Source organism: Mya arenaria, chromosome 4 (genome assembly GCF_026914265.1).
Source record: "Mya arenaria isolate MELC-2E11 chromosome 4, ASM2691426v1".
In the NCBI taxonomy this organism is placed as follows: domain Eukaryota; kingdom Metazoa; phylum Mollusca; class Bivalvia; order Myida; family Myidae; genus Mya; species Mya arenaria.
In genome coordinates, this window is record NC_069125.1 from 71,370,791 (window position 1) to 71,384,938 (window position 14,148).

Genomic DNA, 14,148 nt, shown 5'->3' on the forward strand with positions numbered 1-14,148 from the left:
ACAGCACAAAGCTCCACAAACAGCACAATAACTTTTTATCTAGAATAACATGAACTATTTTTCATTAGAACACTTGTGTTTTCAGCGTATTCCAGAAACTTTTCGAAGACTTAACTTTGAGTTTTTTTTTTAAAACAATATATCAAAGAGTATTTAACTATTATCAGAATGCAATAAAATTGTTTAGCTGTATGTCAGGGTAAATAGTTAATGTATGTAGCATATTTAAATGCACATAATCAAGGAAATCAAGTCTGTCAACTCCAGAATCATCTTTCCAGATTCAAAAACATCTATCTTAAAACCAACCTAGCCATTGATAAAATTATTTTGATTACAATCAAGCAAAATTTCCTTTACATTAAATTGTACATAAAATTGTGAAATACAGACTGTTTTCGCGAAAAACAGGTGTGTTTTTTTATATAGATTTCTACGTCTTTACTAATTTTGACAACCAAATAAAACTGCTATTAACATTCAAACTCACTTTTTAAAAATGATGTTGAATATCTTATATGTAAAATCATTTTTTAAGTTATATTTTGTTCCCTATTTATATGTTCTGAAAGTAAATCGAATATATCACTTTGTTTGTGTTTATCATCTAAAAAACCCACACCACAAACATCTTAAAAGTGTAGCAAAATCGCTATAGTTCCTCCAAAATCTTATTTAAATACTGTTTACATGAGCATCGAAGTTTCAACACACATACAGTATCTTGAATTTCAATACCTTTCCACCACTTTACTTCTGACTATGTCATTACCTTACAGTAAGTAAAGGGCGATTTTTTCTCACTATGGTACTTGCTATTTTTGAAACAGAAATTATTAAAGTGACTAGACACCAGATGGTCCAAATATTGGCATACAGTCATTTCTAAAAACTATACTAGCTAGTATGTGGCCGATTATACATCAGTTTACAGAACAGAACATACAGAACAGAACTGAACATAATTTATTACACGTAAACTATACAGGTTTTTGTATTTCATATACATATTAAATATATTACAATTACAATTACACAATGTAGTGTGAAATATTAAATCAATATTATAATCATTTCTTGTTTAAGGATGAACTGGAATAGTAAACCACAAATCTATCAAACTATAATAGTATACAATACAATAACCAATAGTTTGCTTTTTATATCCTAGTATATGTTGGAACAAATGATATTCAATTTCTAGCATTAAAACAGACTTACATTGTATATATAAACATGAATGGTAACACATAGTTACAAATGTTAACAAAGCATACTACTGCTTTAAATAAATATTAAGGGAAGTGAAAGCCACTTGATGAGTCTCGATAATTTTACCGACCTTATTATCAAGCTTACTGGGTGGGCTTATCCCAGTAATTTTAAATTGGAAAAATACACAAAATCTGCGGAAGATGCATGAGTCGTAAGCGACGTGGTACATCAGTAAGTAAGATTCAATGCGTTGTACACAACGGTTTTAATTTGATGTAAGTTTTTGACAATTTTCTTTTTTTCTAGCAATTGTATCATCTGGTGTCTTTAGCGCCAGAGACCATAATTTTTACACTCGAGATTGGAGTGGAGATCGCTATGAAAGGCTGTAAACTTTATAATAAGAAAGTCCTGAGGTATAATGTTATGTTATATAATTTCATTGTGTGATCTTTTGTAACATGTTTCATCGCATGTGCCAATCATACGTGTTTCATTTTCACATTCACACTGAATTTGACAATGTAACATTAAACACGATATTTTATAGAAAGCAAACTAGGTGTGATACTTGACAAGCATACAAATAAAAGTTTAGACGTTGACTATTTTGAGGAAGGTTTAAGATGTGCGGCGCGTTTACAAAAATATATTGGACATTTCTTGTGATTCCGACTTGTCTTTGTTAATAATGAGCAGGACTTGTTCCTTGTGTGTAACGCAATAAACTGATCATATCATGACAAATCGTTTTTAAGTATAATTGTTGGTATGTTGGGTGTGTGTACCAAACTTAAAGTATTTTGATCAGATACGTTTTGAACGCCGCAATGAGCACAAATGATGTGTTTCAAACTAAACTGATATTCCTTTAGAATACAACTACCAAGGTCAACTTTAATGGCACCATAATTATAGAGCCACAGAAGAAGAAAATACAACAACGTACATACATAAAAACTTAGCGTTGCTTCCTCGGCATTATCAGAGGACCACTAGAAAAACAAATCTTACTTTTATGCTTTTATTAATGAAAAACTCGATTATTTTGATTACATGTACGTTGTTGTTACTCTCATACCGAGAATGCTTATTATATAATGTCAGTGTTCACACTCTTCTAAAAATGATATGTTTATACATAAAACATAAATAACAGCAGATTATTATTTGACTTAAATAATACAATGAACACTACCGGAACAAGCCCAGTAGTCAAACAATACATTATAAACAAGCCCCGTTTAAAGGCCTTAATCGCGTTGATTTGATTTTGGTTTTCGTTTAGCTTAACAGAGAGAACAAAGAGGGAAACAATTAGAAAGATTCAAGGACTAACACAATATTTCACACCGGGGCCCAATCTCTCGAAACTTCTTAAGTCTCATATAACAGAATTAAGCTAAGCTAAATTGGGGCCTGAACTTCTTTAATCCGATTTGAAAAAAGCGACGAGCACGTTGTATGATATTACACAACGGTTTACCAAAACCGGGAAAACATTTCTAAAAAACATAAAGATTTGGAGCGATATTTTTGCTGCATTTTTTCAGGTTTTACCATGGCTGAATTTAAATGCCATCACGAACATTCGAGCAAAACATCTCCAAACAGACATGCATTGTGCGGATCTTGAGTTAACCCCCCGATACTTTATAGAATATTAACGGAAATTGTTTATGCTTGACAGTTTCGATGTATAACAATACAAAGTATTTAATTTTGATTTCCGTTGAAAAAGTTGTATGGAAAAATGAAGTGGGAGCTGTAACCCTCACGGTTGTTTGTCGGCTTGCAATGCAATTTCGTCCACGTTTTTGGTATTGGTCATGGTTGTGGGCCTGGCCTTATTTCAGAGTCTTACATGTCTATGTATTATATTACTAATATATGTATAAACATAAACATACTGTTACACATGATTTATTCGAACAAAACAAGTCATCTTTCATAAAAGATAACAAACTATTCGTATGTAAACATTAGTAACATATCACACTATCGGAACACTTGAAATGAATGCAGGTAGGCAACATCACAATTATTATATTAATATTAACATTATATGAGTTTATGTCATGAGCTCTGTCTATTTACAATTTAAATACTTTTGATCGCAACAAACTGACACAAAAGGACTAGACATTGCATGATTAACATTTGATAGGCAATAGAAACTAACAGAATTAGAATTAATAAACTTGACTTACCATATTATCTTCAACTTAAAGTATTTGATCATACTATTGCTCCTATATTAACTTACTCTTGTGAAATCCTAGGATTTGAGAATACCGAAATTTATGAAAAAAATCATCTAGATCTAGAAAATAACAAATTCAAGGAAAAGTACACCTGCATATATGTTATATGGCGAGCTTGGCAGAGAACCGCTTAAAATTACAATTCAAAATAGAATGATTGCTTATTGGAGCAAACTAGTACTATTTGAGGACTTATATGCATCAATTGTTTACCGCTCGATGCGACAAAGTAACCTAAATTTTAAATGGCTTAATTATATAAAGTTTATTTTTGACTCCACTGGTAATTCAAATTTGTTAGAAAATCAAATAAACGTAAATGTTAAGTTCACAAGTTATAGTATAACGAAAATATTAAAAGACCAGTACTTACAATTTTGGCACGAAAAAATGAGATCGTCCAATAAAGGATTATTTTATAACAGCTTTAAGCAAACGATTACACAAGAGAAGTATTTAACTATCATTCCACTAAATCATGATTTAAATTTATACAAACTTAGATCATGTAATTTTAAATTTCCAGTTGAAACTTTAGCATGGCAAGGAATAGAATACGCGCACAGGCGGTGTCCGCTCTGTCAGTCAGACATTGGCGACAGCTACCATTACATATTAACGTGCACAATTTTCCAGGACCAAAGAAAAAGCTTCATTTCACGATATTATTGGCAGCATCCAAATATGATAAAATATAGCGAGCTCCTAAGTACAAGTAATAAAAAACTCTCGTTAATCTGTCAAAGTTCGCCAGATATCTGATGAATCACGTGAAATTTTAACAATTATTAATTACTCTACTTCTTCTTACCTCCAGGCTTATATTCCAAATCACGCAGCGATCATTATCTCTACAAAGTCCATTATTCATAACTAGTTAAATCTAAATGATCTCATATTAAATTTGTAGCAAGTCCAAGACCACTTACACCATTCATAAATTTCTGCACGTGCTTTTTGTACCGTTAGCCAACGAAACGAGGCGAATTTCCATTCATAAAATATCCCGAGTTTAAGGGACTTGTTTTTACTACAGATCTGTTAGTATACATGCCAAATTTTAAGCTGTACAACTTTGTATTACAATAATTACACCTCAACTTCCATTCCTTAAATGAACTGCCTTGTGGCAATTGCGTTCATCAATCGATGAACGCAACATCTTCGGATATGTTCGGATCGTAATTCATTGCATAACAATATACATGAAAGCTATTGATCTTGTTATTGGTTGTATTGTGTCAGCAGGTCCCGTAAAATATTGATCAACATTTTAGAAAGTGTTAGTTTATTATATTTTAAATATATTGGTGCCAGAAGTGTTTCAATTTTTACGTTTAAAGTGATTTCAAGTGGTTGATCTTTTCCAGCGTTATTGTGACGTCATTTGAAAATAATGTTTCCGGTTATAGTCGGGTCGTTCTATTTACAGAATGGGTAAGAACGGTTTACTGAAAGGTTTTCTTAAATGAAATGAAGTAGTTTTTTAAACAATTCTTGAATGAAATAATGAACTATTGGTGTAAATATAAGGAATGAATTGCGGGGTTGATGTCATTATCGGGGATATGAACGCAATTGGGTTGGTCAAAGTACGCGTGGAGTCCTTCGGACTCCACACACATTGACCAACCCGATTGCGTTCAAACCCCGATAATGACATCAACCCCGCAATATATTCCTTAATTGATTTCCTTAATCATGCCTGTTAGCGATTTGTCACTGTACTCGGTGGTAAAATTGCCTCAATTGTTATTTTCCGTCATGTTGTTTAACCAATTGCCTGTATAAGTTATTAAATGTCTGTTGTAACGATATGTTACCGTGACAAAATAAAAAGTGAATGTGTGTGTGTGTGTGTGTGTGTGTGTGAGAAACAGTTTGGTACCATGCGAGTATGAAGCAACATTTTGATGTTAATTAACAATGTCAATTTTCCTTAGTTCGATATTTTGTGCTTTCGAGCAAGTCTTTGTCCTCTTCCCTGTTGTTTGAAGATAGGAGAGTGGATGGTTGAACTGGGTAGCCTTCCAAATGTGGCCAGGTCGGATCAATATGAATCTGAAATTTAAAAAGCAATAATTTAAGAGCTACTGGCGGTGGACACAGATTATTATCATTTTGCGCGAATTTCTTTTATACATTATTAAAGACACGGCTTAAGTAAGATCCGAGTGCCCTTTGTTTTTCCTGGGTCAAATTATCTTGACATTAAACTATAGAAAGGTCATGCTGCTGTGTCTAATTATCCTTGAAATCAATTAAACCTCAATCAGACTGCATTAGAAAGCGCATGCATAAAGGTGAAATGTGAGCTGTTTATCAAGCAAAGGTTGTATATCTAAGAACAAATGTACCGACTTGTGCAGAACATATTGTAAGTAACAAATAAACATACTGGTAAACAAGAAGTATCTTTAAAAAGATACTCGGACGTGCTAAACCAGTGCTATGACAAGTGACCGATTGGATTGAATTATCGACATGTAATGGTGTTTGTTTGTTGGTTTAATTGTTTAATTCCTGAGTCTGTGCAGTTTTTTGAAAGGTATATCATAATCATGCACAGTATTGCAATGTTTGAGTAAACGTGAGTTACTTTTCAATAAAGAAATGTTTGAACCCCTAAAAATGTAACGAAACGCCATGTTCTGTATTATTAGATTTATTGTAGGGCGTCATTTTATATGACCAGCAGGAACTGAGTTCTTGAGAACATTCTATAATGATCGACCTTAAAGGTAGTAAGCCAGTTTGCTTGTGGCTTGCAACTTATCGCTCTCATTAAACATAAAAGTATCAACTATAATGAAATATCACTATTAAATGAATATCTAACAAACTTATAGTACATAATGGAACATATTTTTTATTCATACTACTTTCATTTCACAAGTAAGAATTTCTTTCTTTATCTATATGTTCAGCAATAAGTCAGCAGTATCCCCATATTACTCCATCTTCAGCTTATTGATCAGCACTTTAGCACGACCCGAAATGACGTTTTTGAAAAGGAGGTCTCAACGCAAGGAAGTAAAACAAAGCAAGACCGTATTACACTAAAACATTCTAGTCCGAAAACAATGTGTATACTATTTTAAGCGTTTTTCTTGTTGTGTTAAATCTTGAATGATGATCTGTCTTACTTTTCTGGAAAAAGTTTCGTGGGGAAATAAAAATTCTTCAACTTTTAACAATCAGAGTTCTGAAGAGCTCGTTTCCGATACTTTTTAGTTATTTAATAAATTTTACAATGACCTACGGGATTTTTAGTTTTAGTTTATAATGACCAATGAAAATCTTGATTTAATTCAGTTTATTTCTGTGAATTTCACGGTATGTCGGAAATATCACAGGAAGTCTGTGAGATTACTAACGCCAAAAGGGCCGAAAAATAAGCAATGCATTTTATATCTAATAACTTAAGATTTGTACCCATGGTTTCCTGACGGTGATAATGTTATCATATTTGGTGTCTGTTCTCAATTTATGATAATGCATGTAGTATTAACTTGTAGTTATATATATATATATATATATATATATATATATATATATATATATATATATATATATATATATATCATTGGTATATGCTCATTGGCTTAAAAATACCTTTTGGCATATGTATTAAACTATGGAACTAGCGATTTTGGCGACAGCTACACTTACCACTTAACTGGTTTGGACGAATATCTTGTTCCGAAGAAGTGTTTGACTCGTCAGGTTGGCAAGAAGCACGGCCGAATATCATTGCTATCATTTGTTCGGGCTCGTCTGAGAACGGCACACATGTCATTCCACGGCCGCAGCGTCCTTTATTGAGTCCGCACGTCTCCCCCTCGGTCCGGGCGCACACGAGACAGCAGGAGCAGAGACCGGGCTCGCGGACGAGCTCGCAGCCGTATCGCAGACCCGGGCAAGCCTGACTCTGACACGACTGGCAATGAAACATTCGCCGTATGTCTATATCAGCACACAGTACCAGTGTGAGAAAACAAATGAGCAATAACAGCAGCTGTCTTATTCTCGACGAAATGTCCATCTTGTTTCAGTGCTGATGTTTCTAGCAAAGTTTAGCTGTGACTGTATGAGTAACATTAGGCCACTGTCATTTTATAATTGCAGCTACTGGATGCTCCGCCCAGAAATAAACTTTTGACATCAACAGCTCTAGACATTTAAAGCATCTCATTGTATGCGCTGTTATAAAAAAATCATTCAATTTGTTATCGCCAGATGATATTCATAGAGGTACTTTTAACACAATATCTGTGAACTCGCTGATGGAATCTGTGCTTCTCGCGGTATTCTATCAATATTATTTAAGAGGGCCTCGACATAATGACACCTATGACAATGGATATAATCAGGGAACATTCTATTGTAGCAACACGCAATAATAAACCGAGAGGCAAACATTCGAATCCAAGACAAATCTACCCCACTATTTTTGGCATATGCCGACAGCACGGCCTTAAACGACGGTTCCGCGGTATTTTGGTAAAACTCTTATCTATAAAGCCATTGGTCGCTGGTTCGTTCTCTTCCTAACCTATACAGATACTCAGCTGTCTTCTGTGAAGGACGTGTCAGGGCGATCCCGTGTGTTCGTGGTATGACGTAAAGTCAGTTCAGGATTAATTAGTCGTAACTTCCATAATCTCCAATTTGTAGAAACGTCACAAATGCCATCAATTTGATTTTGTTTTCTAATAAAGTTTGTGTTAAATTTCAATACTGGCTAAAGTCAAATTTACACAAATATGTTTTAAAATAGCAATAAATGTGACGCTAAAATATAATCAATTTACAACTGAAATCGACCAAGATCATTATTGCAGCGGGCCCAGGCTAACATGTGTAACGCTCAAATGGCGTTAATTAAGTCAACGGAAGTATTCAAAAAATGAATTGCGTGATTGATGTCATTATCGCGATATGAACGCAGTTGGGCTGGTTAAAGTGTGTGGGGTCCGAAAAAATTAAGCATTTTATTGTTATTTTGAAGAAAAAAAGTTTAGAGTGAGAAATTGACTCCTCGTATACATATAGTGCAAGCATGCAAAGTAGAGGTTTTGAATTTGAAGCTATATTTATTATATATAGTGTTTCCCTCTAAAATGAATACTTCACACAGAGGACCAGACGTCGGAAGAAAAACTCTTAAACTACCATTATGTAAACGTTTGGCGGTATAATACCAAAACGTGACGTTAGTGGACAAAGTTATGGCACAGGAAAAACGTGAATATCTTTCTTGCATATTGGCCTTTTAATATATAATTTCCTGTACTAACCCTTTGTAAAAATACGCATTTTTATAATCATGTTTGATATGCGTTATATAATTTTGATTCACATCATCAAGGCCTTATGATTTCATATTGCGATTAAGATAAAAAAAAAAAAAATCACGGCTTACTGGACATTTTTTAGCCATATCGCATTTTTATATTGAACAGCCAACGTTAGGTGATTCTAAGTGCTATTTGTAAACACCAGTTAGTCTATTAGAAAAACGTAGTTTTTGATCAAAGCACTTTTATTTAGTATCTTTAAACTTATGTCAGATATAGTATTTATACTTTATTTTATAGTATCGAGTAAATGGAAAAAAATCGATGAAAAAATGCTTACGTTTTTATTGAAAACATGTAAAAATATGTTTGTTATAATCTTCAACATATGCCCTTTTGAAAAATACAATTTTATTCATGACGTCTGACTTAATTGCTTGCGAGTGATATTTTTGGTTTTCATTTCAAATACTCTGCATTTATAAACTGAAAATGCTCCCTAATTGACGCACTGCTCAGTAACGGTAAGTATACTTTGATTAAAATACACTGAACAAAGCACAATTTTGAGCTGTATTCCATGGTATAAAATTAATCATCCGGTATCAAAGACTTCAGAAATGGGAAGATTTATACATCATCTATGTGTAGGTATTCTCGAGATGGCCTGTACTCATGACGTTACGCCTTTCGCTGCTCTAGCTGGGATTACATTCTGTGTTTGTGCTATGCTCAATTCCAAAAGACTGATTCTCTCACTGGGGCTGACGTCAATGGCTAGCTCGGTTGCATCGTAGAATAAAAGAAAATAAACCCACCCATCAAAATAGATAAATACGCTGTGTCATTTTATGGACACTTTCATCCAGTTTTCACAAAAATATCACAGGTTAGATAAAACATTTAACGCCTAACACGGAGGTGACGTCTAGTTAGCAAATCTGCGAACGCAATACGTGGTACATTTGGATAACACATTGATATAAAAGGCTTGACATTATGAATACAAGAATGCTTATATCACAATGGGGTTCCTTTATAAACATACCATGTATGGTTTCAAGTTATTTCATTTCATATACTGTCCCGATTGTTTAACACCAATGTAACAGGCTTTATAACAATGTTTCTATTCAAGGGTGTTGCATTTCTTTGAAATGCCGTGCAATACTGTTAAAGAAATACAACCCTCATGCTCTGTTCATGGTATAAAATCTAGAAGTGTGTATTCCTTTTGAGATTAACATCAACAAGTATTTGTATACGCTATTACTGACGTCATTTATATGATGAAGAAAATAAAAGGTGTGTAGTTTAATGCTTTGATAGTGCGTCCATCGTGGCTTGTCCTTTGTCTTGTCCTTTGAGACCATTGTCTATGTTTTAACTGTTAGTGACAATAGAATAACGCTTTAGCCGGTTTTAGGGCATTGACAGTCTTGAACTCATTTCTGTCCATGAACAGTTCCAGCGAAACCGAGTCTGCTATGTTCATACTTTGGATGTATTGGTTGCTTTCGGAGGTTCTCTCCTCCACAATGTATCTTTAATGTGCTTGACGTTATCATGACAATCAGTGGCAAAATACAGTTAAATAAAATATTTTTCTGTTCAATCTATTCTGTATATATAGATTGAATATATATATATATATATATATATATATATATATATATATATATATATATATATATATATATATATATATATATATATATATTGATACGTGTCAGTGTGTTGAAAATGCTGCCACAAATGTAAATATTGAATTACTGTGGCACAGATCAGTACCCCGGAAGCCAAGTAACAACTGTGATCCAAATAATGGCATTCAGTACAAAACTCTGTGGTGTACCACTGTCATTGTAGTATGTACAAATAAGGACAAATAATGTTCGCCACTACAGATTGGCGTCTAATATAGACATATTACCACTTACTGATATGATAAACGAATATCAGGTATAACGCATTCCCATAACAATTTCATAAATTCATTCTAACCCCTATACAAAGCTATCTGATCAGTCAGATAATGAATTTTATTCGAAGTCCCATTTTCAACTTTCACCGTGCTGTGGTTTAACAAAAATGCTAAATATAAATACATTGACTGCATGCCGGGGCTATGCTGAAGGCAAATGTTAATGATTAAGAATGATTCAAAAACCGTGTTTTATTATTTTCCAAATAAAACAGCATACCCACTATGGATAGCTGAAATTTTGAAATTAACACATGCATTTAACCATTAAAAATATATACCATGTATGCCGATTACAAGCTTTAGTTCGTTTGTTTCAGAAAACATCGAGGTTTTATCATAGACTTGTCTGGTTTTGAACTTTAGATGTGTTGTTTTGTTCGGAAAGGTCTCTCGAGTCTTTTTATGGAAAGTATTAAAAGTTATTTATATTAAGTCTTCTTTCTGCTGAACATTGGATAGAGAGACCAACTCTCATTTATCGTCTAATACATCATATAAACACGATAATGAGCAGGGCTAAACTTGCTTATCGTGAGAATTTGATATTTAGTAGTGTCGTAGATATTTCTGTTGTTTAAATAAGACATCTAAAAGGGCAGGGTTTTTTTAACGATTTATTTCTAAGAAAAACCTAGTTTTGAATCCAAGAGGTTCGTCGGTTGGGTGGAGAGAAAGCGTCAAACAGATAGTTTCCACTCAATAACTTGAGTAAATAACAATGTAACACAATGAAGAGTATAATAAGATCGCAAGTAAATACATTATGACGTGGCTGGAGCTTGTTTTTTGAATATGATCAAGGTCACTGTAATCATACGTTAAAACAATGTTTTCTTTAGCCTAAAGTTTAGGTCGATAGTGAAGACAGCTGGAAGCTGATAGGAATCCGTATACTAAGTAGAAATCAGTATTGGTGTCCTCTCTGAGACGTCCTGAGAACATTCTCCTTGCGTTCGAGCCCTGAACCAACGACGTCTACTTGGTTGAGAGGTGGACACATATTCCACCCATACGTGACAATTGTTTTGTTCCGTTTTATAACAGTTAAGGATGACATAAAAACAGGATGAACGCAAGAAAATGTGTATTATTCAGGAAATTCGGGTACTATTAACGACCGGCTTTTTGTTTTGCATACCCTGGCCTAGTATATATCTTATTTGATACACAACTTTAAAACAAATATCACAAGTTTGACAAAACGTAAATCTATCAGTTCATGTGAAATCGCCACCTCTCAGCAAAAGCCCAATAGCCCAATTATCCTACAAGCTCAAATCATAGAAGATGGATCACAGAAAAAAAAAAAGCAGACATAAAATAAGTAGTTAAATAACTTTTGGCCGAAAAAGGGAGGCTGTAGAGTGAATTATACAAATACATTAAGAAATAAAAAAAAAGGCGAAACCTATTAATTAACTTAAAAATTAAAAAGGCACAACCTATTAATTAACTTTGAAAGGGGTAGGGCGGAAGGGATGAAATTTAAACTATTAACAATAACCGCTCGCTTAACAATGAAATTGGCGCTAAAACAGCGCCACATATCACTTAAGAATTAAGGGAAAGGGATGACGTCAGAGAGCGCTTAATAATTATCGTATTTATGTCTAAAAACTTACATTACAATCTATTTTTAAGCTGATTATCACCAAACTTTAAAAAACTACAACATCATACCAATGATAAAAAATTACCTACGATGATTTATTTACGCATACATGCATTACTTTAAATATTTCTGTAAACCACACTAAAATTGCAATTAGAACAAACTAAATATCTAGGGGTGGGGGGAGGACGTTATTTCGTTTTATGCAAACATTAACTGAGTAAAATGTTTCATGGCAAACAAAATGGCGGATTTAGAATGAAAAGTACCGATTTTGGTAACAACTTTTGACTGGTAAGTGGACTTTTTCTTTACATTTTGAAAAATGAATGCGTCCAGTTTGTGGCGAAAAACATATTCTTCGATCGACATCTTAGTTTGGTATCATAGCTTAAAAGATAAAAAAGTTATTGAACAGATTGTGGCTTAGGAGTCAATGTAAACAAATAAACGTGTTGATTTTATCCACAATTTTTCGTATTTTCTCGGCAAATATGGCACTGGACGCATACATTTTTCTGCTGAAATATGTTTATGGTGCGTCAATAAAACTTGATTTTATCTGTCAATTAGTTTATGGTGAAACCATATTTTTTTAAGGAAATTATGTTTGCATCTCATATCAATTCAAGAAAAAATAAGGGTTCAACCATATTAATAAAAAGTTCAATTACTCTAACCAATCAGAACATTCCGGGTCCTGTTGTATTGTCTTTACCAAAGTATACACTTAAAATGGACCAAGGATGTAAACAAGAAAATTACAAAATAATGGAAATATAACCAAGTAAATGCAATTAAATGATATTTCACACAATATAGCATACAAAAAATAAGCATTAGTTCTTTAAACATATTCCTTACGTATTATTGGTCATTTCGGCAGTGTTTATGATTTTGTATCCCCTTTTGGTTGGCGCTTTTTCTATATGTTTAAAATATGTTTTGTACCAGAATGAACAACTTGACCTCTGATATTGACTGAACTGCGCAGAATGGTTGATAGTAAATGAAATGCCAATGTTCTGGCAACAGTGCAAGTTAGGTTGAATATATCCAACAAGAATATTTTTAGAACAATAAATGGGATTTCTGCAAGTCTAGACATTTGCGATGTTCAGCAGCTGATTTCGTTGGCAGAGACAGAAAGAGGTTTGTTTAATTTGTATAATAAAAATACATTTTGATATTACATAAATGCACTTGGTCGTATTAGACTGAACTGCTCCTGGTCTTTAACTAAATGTCACCCTGATTTACCTTGAGTCACATGAGTTACAGTGCCCCCACACAGAGCGCGGCATGGGATGTTTGCGGTGTTACAACGCACATCAGCGCACATCAACATGCGATACAAGGTTGGTGGAAATGTCCCCCTCTGTCAGTAGTAAAACAAATTATCCAGAGGGCGATATTTTCAACAATGGTCCGTATATTTATATAATGGTTCACCTGGACCGATTGCCAAGGCCCATATATCTGCATAGCCTAAGATCAAATACTAGTTTAGCTAGGAAATTGTCAGGTAAAACAACTATGTCCAAAAATATGTAATTTCCTCAAATTATGAAGCAGTTCCTAATCCACACAGTGACAAGTCTGTGTTACTATTTCAACACAATGACTGAATATATTTATGCCGTATATTTATTTACTTTTTCCTGCTCCACAGCTCGCAGCCATACACGCTCTTTGGAATAACAACATTTAAAAAATAGTACACACCACTGAGGGTCATATGGCATTATAAGGACCGGACAGTCAGCCACC